The sequence below is a fragment of the Excalfactoria chinensis genome, chromosome Z (genome assembly GCF_039878825.1).
Source record: "Excalfactoria chinensis isolate bCotChi1 chromosome Z, bCotChi1.hap2, whole genome shotgun sequence".
Lineage (NCBI taxonomy): Eukaryota > Metazoa > Chordata > Aves > Galliformes > Phasianidae > Excalfactoria > Excalfactoria chinensis.
This window is the reverse complement of record NC_092857.1, coordinates 72,370,274-72,380,692: the sequence shown is the minus strand read 5'-3', so window position 1 is coordinate 72,380,692 and position 10,419 is coordinate 72,370,274.

Genomic DNA, 10,419 nt, shown 5'->3' with positions numbered 1-10,419 from the left:
ATAGGGGCTGGAAAGGGAAGTCCTCTTTACCTTTCAGGTGGAAAATCAGTGACTGTGTGGAAGTTCCCTGGCACAGCTGCAGGGCCTTCCTCCACTTCTATCTCTATATCCCTGTACTGTGTCACAGCGGGAGAGCTGCTCTGGCCTCTCCGCTGAGCCTGTGCCTCCTGCACCGTGAGCAGCTTTGTGGATGGAGGATGCACCCACACAGACTTGGGCGCAGCCATAGAACTGTGCCCTGCAAGGGAAAACCACAGGTAAGAGGGAGGATCAGAAAGCAGCAGCACAGCCATCCCAGTTCTGCATTTCTCTCAGACTTGCTTATCCGATGTATGTGCTCAGATGTATGCTTGTGGCAAAGAACACAGCCATAATTAAGAGTAGCTCACTGCATCAAAACAGGCAAACAAAAACCCTAGAAAACCTAGGGGGCAGGGAACTCAGAAAGCTTTGTTGCCACATTTCAATCAAGCTTCACCTGCTTGCAAAACATCTTAACAGCTGTGACGGTTTTCTCCATGTAAGTTATGGGTTTGGACACTCGGGATCCAGGAACGGAGCACCATATTCTAATCTAAGCCAGAAGCCTGCTGTCTCCTCAACAGCAAAAGCATTTTCAAAGGTCTTGGAGAAGGCCTGGATTGGATCAAGGGTGTCAGATGAAGATCAAGCTAATGGAGGAAGACTCTCACCTGCTCCCTCTTCCACGGCTGGTGTGGATTTGGAGTGGAAGAGGCTGTCTGTGTGGCTGATCAGGAACTCCACCACAGCTGACTGTGTCTGCAGCTCCGTGCATGCAGCTTCTCCGCTGGTGCAGGCAGACTGCTCTGCGGGGATCTGAAGAAAAGGCAGATCTTACAAGTCATTTCCCCAAGATCGTTTCCCCAAGTCTGAATTTCTGTAGCCAAAAACTGACAAGTTGGGCTCTGGAGACTTCCGCAGTGGGCAATCAGCGATGCCACTGACGAAATTCTCCTGGATAAGCAGGGACACAGCAGTCCCAGCTAAACAAGTGACTAGAAACTGTCATCTAGAAATTGTGCTTGGGGGCTGGGGAGAGCAGAAGTAAGCATCGTGTTGAAACGGAAAAGAAGTTTACCTTAAGAGGTTTGGAGCCCACACTATCGCTAAGTTCTGAGCATGCATGTTGGTCACGGAGCAGTTCCCAGCCAGAGACGCCAAGTGTTTCATTAAGTACTCCAGCGTCCTGGAAAACAAGAGGGGCAGATGTTCAGCACCAAAAAGCAAGCCGTGCTGCAGTGCACAAAACAAACCTCACTTCATGCTGGTTGTTGTCATTGCTACCGTCCCTGAATATGAAGTAGGTAAACATTCTCACTGCCACCACGCTGCAGCACCAAGCCCCAGCACAGCACAGCCGCAGCCATCGGCTGCACCAACTGTGCCCCATGCCAAGGAACTGACCCAGTCAACCGACCCGACGCAGCCTTCAGCCGCTTCAGCGTGCACAGGCATGATGCTGCCAGCGTGAGGCAACACCTGGAATCGCATCATGGCCCTCTGAAAGGCAGCAGGGCTGAGCTCAGCAGACCGAGCGCAGCACTGACCTGTAGTGAGGAGCGGGCAGCTGCTGGATGGTGTCCTGCATTCTGAGCAGCCGCTCCTACTCCGTGGCAGCACAAACAGCGTCCTGGAAAAAGGCAGGAAGGGATTCAGACACCAGGCGGGAATAGCAAAGGGAAGGGATTTCTCGCAAGCATTGCAAATAGCTTAAATAAGCACCTCCTGGCACCACCAGAAGTGGCATCAGCCAGAGGCTGATTCAAGCCTTCCAGTACCTAACCTGTGCTTCAAGTCTTCAGTGACAGAAAATCCACTGGATGGGGCCAGAGGAATGCATCTCACCCCACACCCTCTGTATGGCCACCATTTGTTTAAAGGATCACTCTTCCTTGAGGCACGAAACTAGAGCAGTTTACACAACAGACTGACACCACAAGGGCTGTTCTCTAGATACAAACTGCAGCAAAGAGTGTAACAAAAATGGGAAACCAACACTCATATCAGATCTGTGTCCCATGAGGAGCATAATGCTTTACTCCCCTTCCAGAGGAAGATACAAAATCCAGCTCAGCTCCAGAACGTAGTACCAAATAGCAATAAGTATCTAACGTTTCCTGTAGTGAAAGAATTCTACGCACAAGATGATGAAGGATGTCTGAGTTTCAGCTGGGACTGAATTTTCTTCAGTGTCTGATAGTATGAATGCTTTCGTTCTAGAAAAGCAATGTAGACAGCGCAGTGATGCTTGAAGTTGCTGCCAGGCAGCGTTGTGCAAAGCCAAAGTCAACATCAGCTGAGTGCCCAAGGAAGTGAGAAGGAACAGAATTAGGACAGCTGACTGAAACCGGCCAAAGGGATGTTCCATACCATACGACAGCTTGTGGAAAGAGTTTTGAAGGGGGTAGAACTTCATGTGAATCTCTTCCACTACCAGGAGGCTAACTGGACACGGACTGGTAGGTGGTGAGCAATTGCTTTTGCATTCATCATAACTACCATCCCTTTCTCTATCTCAGTAAATAATTCCATCTCACTTTGTGTTACTTTTCCCCCTTCGGTTCTCTCCTGCAGTCCACTGGAATGGAGTGGAGGACTGTGTGCTGCTGAGCCACCTGCCAGGTTAAACCACAACAGCAGGGTAACTTTCTCTCTCCAATTTAGAAACAGTGAAATCAGAGAGATGCCCTGTAAGATAAGGTGATCTGAAAATGCATTTAGAAAGTATCAGAGAAAGATCAGTAACAACGGCAGCACAGAAAGCACGGAGCAGCACCGACAGGACTCTCTCCCATTCCCCGTGCTCAATCAGAGCAGTATGCACAAGTGCTCCAGTTACGCCCTGGGTCGTCACTGTGGCAGACCACACCAGCTAAGAAATCTGACCCTGGCCTCAAACTGTGTAACTGAAGCATTGCATTCATGCTGTGGGTGGCACAGATCACTCAGAAGGTGATGACATTCGGGGGCTCTGGTGTCCCACAGACCTCGCAGATGCTACTTCAAAACACTGAAATATGTTAGGAATTAAAACCAGTTCTCTTACCGTGAGTGCTGATTAATGGCTTCTACAAAAAGAGAATATATCACATTTCCTACTTCATTTTCAAACCAGTGAATCTTGAACCCAGTCTCCACTGAGATCTGTCAGAATCATTTCATTTCAGCTTTATTTTTATATTATTGTCTACTGCTAAAGATAAAAACAGTAAACCGAAGTGTGGCAGAAACTATTTCTTACCTCTAAGACTGTAAATATTTCTTTGGTGTCTCTCTTACATGATACAATGGGCAAACATGTGGATGACTTCAGTTCTTCGTGGCATCAGTTTCTGTTTTAGCACGAGGCAAGTCATCCTTAAGAGACCATAAAAGCAAGCTATGGAATCGCTAACTACTGTGCCATACCAGGTACCACATCTGACTGCTGTGGAGCATAAAAAGCACATATGGCACAGTGCACAATTCAACATCAACTCAGCAAAGACTGACATCACTCCATAGAAAATCTGGAACGCAGATCTGTGAAAACTGAACAGAAAAACATTCAGCATTTTCATTGGCATTTTGTGAAAGTTGCTGTCATGATGTTGAACTTCCTCCACTTTACAGCCAGAGAATATTGCCCTCTGAACAGCGAGGAACAAGATTTGTGGTGCTCTGTTCAACTTTTTCCAGTTCTACAGCTTCTTTCAAAAGCCAGTGGGACCAGCAGGCTGCATTCCTATGTACCATCCCCCTGCCCCCGTGTTCTTGAGAACTCCACAACTCCAACAGAAGATACGATCATATTGAAATGCGTTTTGGCTTACCCCTAAAGTAACTTTGTCCATGATTTTTATTGCAACTCTTTCACCAGTAAGAAGATGCCGCCCGAGTGTTACCTTTGCAAAACCACCCACAGTTCAAAATACAGATGCTTAAAGTTGAGTGTGAATTCTTCTCTAATGTAATACTAGAGGAAGAGGTAATCGGCACCATCATTTTCCAACTGGTTTCAAAAGTCCAATTTCAAGTTTATACAAATGAAACCTGACATAGAGAACCGACATGAGCTGTCAATCTATTCTCAGATTAACTCTAGAGTGGTGAGACAGACTGTTAGGCGTGCTGTTTCTGTACAAAGATGGCACTTACCCGTTCCAACTGCTTAATGCAATTCCCAGGACTTGAGAATTTCCTCGTAGCTGTTGACAGACATCCTGAAATGTGCATGAACTTAAGATCCTCCAAGCACGTGCAACGAGGAAGTGCCAGCAGTGTTCACATCCTCCTTAGGACATCTTCTTAGAGGCAGATCCAGCGCTGCTCATCTTCTCACCAAGGTGCATCCCCCTCTCACCCAGCAACAACAAAACGCAGTGCATGAAGCTGACTTCTCTTGGGTTAACAATATGTAACACCCCTCAGGGCTTTGTGCCACAGAGCAGTAGCAGGGCTGGACTACAGCTTTAGGAAGCAGTGGAAGCCTTTCCCTGTATGGTTACAGTGTCCCTGCACGCACCCCACAACCAGAGCAGTGCAAGCTGAGCTGCCTTGCTGTTTCTTGCACTCATCCCCATCTCTGCGAATGAAGACTCGGAATGCAGTCAAGGCGTTGATTGAGCACAAGCGGGCCTTTATTCAATAGGAGAAAGGAGGGGGTGTGAGGTCTGAAGGAAAGGTGGGATTCATCCTCCCTTATCATCATGAGAGTGGCTCACAGCTCGTGCTGTTGCTTGGAGGCAGGGACTGGTGGTCTGATTCTACGCCCCCACCCAAGACGCTCGGCTTCTCCTCACTGATGCTGACCTGAGCCTGCATGGTGGTGCTGCTGTCGGGGCACTCGGGTTGTGCTGGGATTGTGCTGTCCTGGGACCCCTGCACTGGGTCCCAATCCAGGCTGGTGCCTGTGGTGTCTGGCAGGCTCAGGTCAGCAGCTTCAGGAGGGATGGGATGAACAAGGGCTTGAACAACGATGACGTTCTCATCTTCATTGATGGTGCCATATGGAAGGCTGTCGATTGAAATGCAGCATCCTGTGCTTCCTAACAGCTCTGCGTTGATGGAAGCACAGGATGCGCTGTCGTCCCATGCCCGGCGTCTTCGGGGAACACATGGGCTCGGGTCACCTAGGAAGGAGGAGATGCACAGCGGTTAGTGTCAAACGTTCACAAGATGAATCGTGCTTTAAAGAGGATCTTGACATTTGGCTACGTAGTGGTGGTGGGCAGAAGCAAATAGGCTTCTAGCAACAGTGTCACTGTCTTGAAAGTGATCCTCGTGCAGGTGCACCTCTTGTGTTGACAAGAGACACATTTGGGAAAGACAGGGGTGAACCAAAGATGTCAGGCACGGGCTCGAACGCCAGAAGGAGGTACAAGCCCACTGAAAGCATGAAACCTACCTGTGCTGCTGACAAGCAGTGTTTTGAAAGCTGCATTTGCACCCTTACCTGCCAGGACCAACACTTCTGCTTCTGAGGGCTCCCTGGCACTGCTCTGCAGTTGGCGTTCGGCTGCAGGGGATGGTTTGCCCAGGCAGAAGCAGGAACGCCAACTGCCAGCTGGTGCCTGCTTCCTCTTGCTGGGCACGCTTGGTCTGGAGAGAGAAAACAGAGCATGCTGCCAGTCGTGGTGCAGGGTGAGGGAAGAGCTGCTCCGAGCCCTTGACGACAGTTGCCCATTCCTGGCAAACCCACCCGACTAATGATGGTAGGGGCTGGAAAGGGAAGTCCTCTTTACCTTTCAGATGGAAAATCAAGGACTGTGTGGAAGATCCTCATTACAGCTGCGGGGCCTTCCTCCACCTCAGTGTTGCTGCTCCGTGTCGCAGCAGGAGAGCTGCTCTGGCCTCTCCTCTCTGCCAGAGCCTCCTGCAGCGTGAGCAGCTTTGCAGATGGAGGAGACACCCACACAGACTTGGGCCCAGCAAGAGAACTGTGCCCTGCAAGGGGAAACCACAGGTAAGAGGGAGGATCAGAAAGCAGCAGCACAGACATCCCAGTTCTGCATTTCTCTCAGACTTGCTTATCAGAGCCACTGGAAGAAGAGGGGCTCAAAACATCTGAATGGCAGTGACGGTTTTCTCCATGTAAATTATGGGTTTGGACACTCTCAGAATCCAGGAACAGGGCACCATATTCTAATCTAAACCCAGAAGCCTGCTGTCTCCTCAACAGTAAGAGCATTTTCAAAGGTCTTGGAGAAGGCCTGGATTCGATCAAGGTGTCAGATCAACATCAAGCTAATGGAGGAAGACGCTCACCTGCTCCCTCTCCCACGGCTGGTGTGGATGTGGAGGGGAAGAGGACGTCTGTGTGGGTGATGAGGAACTCCACCACATCTGACTGCATCTGCAGCTCCTTGCATGCAGCTTCTCCATAGGTGGAGGCAGACTGGCTCTGAGGGGATCTGAAGAAAAGGCAGATCTTACAAGTCATTTCCCCAAGATCGTTTCCCCAAGTCTGAATTTCTGTAGCCAAAAACTGACAAGTTGGGCTCTGGAGACTTCCGCAGTGGGCAATCAGCGATGCCACTGACGAAATTCTCCTGGATAAGCAGGGACACAGCAGTCCCAGCTAAACAAGTGACTAGAAACTGTCATCTGGAAATTGTGCCCCTGGCGTTGGGCAGGAGCAGAAGTAAGCATCGTGGTGAAACGGAAAAAGAAGTTTACCTTAAGAGGTTTGGAGCCCACACTATCGCTAAGTTCTGAGCATGCATGTTGGTCACGGAGCAGTTCCCAGCCAGAGACGCCAAGTGTTTCATTAAGTACTCCAGCGTCCTGGAAAACAAGAGGGGCAGATGTTCAGCACCAAAAAGCAAGCCGTGCTGCAGTGCACAAAACAAACCTCACTTCACGCTGGTTGTTGTCATTGCTACTGTCCCCGAATAGGAAGTAGGTAAAACTTAACTATGTGCCACCACGCTGCAGCACCAAGCCCCAGCACAGCACAGCCGCAGCCATCGGCTGCACCAACCGTGCCCCCATGCCAAGGAACCGACCCAGTCAACCGACCCGACGCAGCCTTCAGCCGCTTCAGCGTGCACAGGCATGATGCTGCCAGCGTGAGGCAACACCTGGAATCGCATCATGGCCCTCTGAAAGGCAGCAGGGCTGAGCTCAGCAGACCGAGCGCAGCACTGACCTGTAGTGAGGAGCGGGCAGCTGCTGGATGGTGTCCTGCATTCTGAGCAGCCGCTCCTCCTCTGTAGCTGAGCAAACAGCGTCCTGGAAAAAGGCAGGAAGGGATTCAGACACCAGGCGGGAATAGCAAAGGGAAGGGAATTCTCGCAAGCATCGTGAATGGTTTAAGTAAGCACCTCCTGGCACCACCAGAAGTGGCATCAGCCAGAGGCAGGAGGTGGCAAAGACATGCCTCATGGGGCTAACAGAAAGAAGACCTCGGAGCTGGGGCACTGCTGCAACCATCAGCCAGGACGCCCAGGGAAGAGGTACGTGTCATTTCCAAGACATTGCCCTGAGCTTACCGAGAACTTGCCATACAGCTGCTCGGTCAGCAGAGGGTTTGGGAGCTCCCTGAAGTACATCTTGCACAGGGAGCTCACGCTGTGAATGTCTCGGACGCTGAGCTCGGGAACCTGCTCCGACTCGAATTCATGGCTGCAGAGAAGGACACAGGATTGAGCAGAGGGCTTTGAGAAAGAGGAAAGCAAGTCCAAAGCCACAACAAATACAGTCAAGAAAAGGAAGGGGTTCCTCTGAACGCCCGCAGCATGGCACGTGCCCCTGCTGACAGCTGTGTCAGTCGCAGCACTCTTACCGTAGTCGCTGGATCCTGGACGCCACGCCAGACAGGCGGTAGATCCCCTGCACCACGCCATGCTGCTCGATGAACTCAGCGCAGCTCTGCAGGACCTGGGGGACTACAGAACAAGAGCCAGCGGTTAGCTTAGCTTCTGACTCAAGTCCTGGGTCAGGCCCTGCTCTTCTCACATCCCACCCAGTAAGCCCAGCCGGGCTACCACTTGCTTCCTCCTTAGAGGAGAAAGCTGGCAGAGACAGCTGTGAGGAAGCTGTACAGAGACGTGTTCTTGGCTTTCCAGAAATGCCACCACCTAGCAACAGCCTGGAGAAAGTAATTCTGGCAAAATCACAGACACTGCAAGTCCCATCACAGCTCCCTGGGGAATGGAGGAATCCAATCTCACGACCAGAAGAGCTAGGAAAAGGCTGCAGGATGCTCTCTTTGGCCAGAAGGCTTCCTACGTTTTCAGACTGAAACAATTGTTGGATATGATCTCCCTTTCATCTTTAGATGCCCAGCGGAGGGAGATCTCAGCAATGGGCTGTTCCTTACCATCACGGCCAGAGCGGAGAAGGTGCTCCCCCAGGTCACACCCAAACACCCCTTCCTTCGCCGGCTCCGGCTGCTCCGATCTCCTGGGGCGAGCCTTCACCACCGAACGAAGGAAGGTGCTGAGCTTGCCCCGTTTCTTCGGCACTGCAAAGAAACAAAACAAAGAAACCAGTTCATTTCAGGCTTGGCTCAGTTGGACGAGGCTGAGCTTAACGCCTTCGACCGAGCACGGAACATCGGGAAGAACATTCCCAACAAGGACACGCAAGAACGGATTTTTCCCGTCCCTGCACGTGCCCAAGGCCAGGTCAGAAGGGGCCCCGGACAGCCTGCTCTCGACTCCTGCTAAATGCGCAGGCTGGGCACCCATGCCTGAGGATGATCCTTTAGGCACCTTCCAATCCCAAGCCATTCCAGGAGGATTCTGTGACTTCCCCAAGCCCAACAATAAACACAGTGGGATTGGGACAGATCTCTGCGTGTTCCCATGGACCTTAATGCAGTCCTGTTGCTAAGCTTGCTCAACGCGGGCATTAACGAACGCCCTGAAAGCCACGCTCTGACCCCATTTTACTAACCCGCATTGTCAAATGTAACATGTGTACCTGGCTTTGGCAATGAATTGATGAGGGACTCGGGAACTTTTCCACTGATGAGCTCCACGCACTCACCAGGGAAAAACCCAACCTGTAACAAGAACAAAAAGAGAGGAGGGCATTAGCCTGAGCCCAGAGCCAAAGGGAATGTCCCCTGACAGTGACACAGGGCAACCGTTTGCATCCGGAAGCCATCCTGTGCAGGCAGAGCAGCTCCAAGCTGATATTCCTGACTCTACTGAAGTTGGGCTCTCTAGTCGAAAGCGTGTGCCTACCTGAAAGCCAAGCTTGCCTCTCCACCAGGGGCTCAGCTCCTTTGGTGGCATAGAAATAATGCACACCAAGTCTCCCACCTGCAAGAGATTGAAATGTCAATCCCAGCTTCAGCACAGCTGGCAGGAAAGCACAGCTCAAATAACTGCCTTCTTCTGCGCCACAGAATATCCTAAAGCTAGACAGCAATTGCACCAATGCAGCCCCAAGGCATTTTCCCTTCTAAAACTGAACTTGGAGGTACAAGAGTCACACAACATACACAGTACTGCTGTGCAGTAGGAAACAGGTCTCAAAATCAGCTGGCTCTCTGCCAAAGGCTATGCAAGAGCTCCACTTTAACCACGGGCATCAGTTAGCAGGGCTTCCTGAACACATCTGCACACTTCACACACCCGTCTGCTGTTGCTCAGAGACCAGGCTCCCATACTGGGCAGGATCTGCTTGATTACAAGGTTCAAATGCCCAATCCAACCATACTGGAGAGATGGCTGAACTCCTCCTGACCCAGCGCAAGTCTAAGCTGGAACCGAACCTTCGAAGCTTCACCTCGTGAGACATTCTGAAGGTGTCTGAGAAGATTCCTGAGCCGTTCACACCCTAGACTACTCTCCCGTGCATGACAACAAGGAACGCCTGTAACTGCTTACCTCCAGGGAGACTTCATCCGGCCCCTGGGCGACGTAACGCTTAATAACATGGGCTGCCGCAATCGCTGGCACGTTGAAAGATGACTCCGCACGCACCAGCTGCGGCTTCCACATGTTATCAGCCTGCAAAACAGAGCACAGGCCGTGGTCAGGAGCTGAGGACAAACCAGGAGGATTTCAAGGGGAGGAGCACATCTGCAGAGAAAGCTGCAGGAAATGTGCTCCCTCCTGATCAGGAGCACTTCAGAAGGAGCTGCACTTCTCATCACAGTTGTTTCTCTTCCTGGCGTGCAGTGCCAGGCCATGCCAAGATGCATCTCTCTCTACCCAGACTCATCAGCAATGGCACTGGCGCAGACAGGTGGCCAGGCCCTTTTTGGCCCATTCTTTCCTGCAGGAGAGCACATCTGCGGCTCCCTCTGCTGGCTCAACACAGAGAACAAAGACAAGCCAGAGCTTCATACTGTACCTCCGTGCCCGCCACCTCGGGCTCACATCTGATCTCGCTGCATGCGTTGCCCATCCCAGCAGGTGTGACAAGCTGGAACAGAGAAGAAACACACGTCTGTTTTCTCTA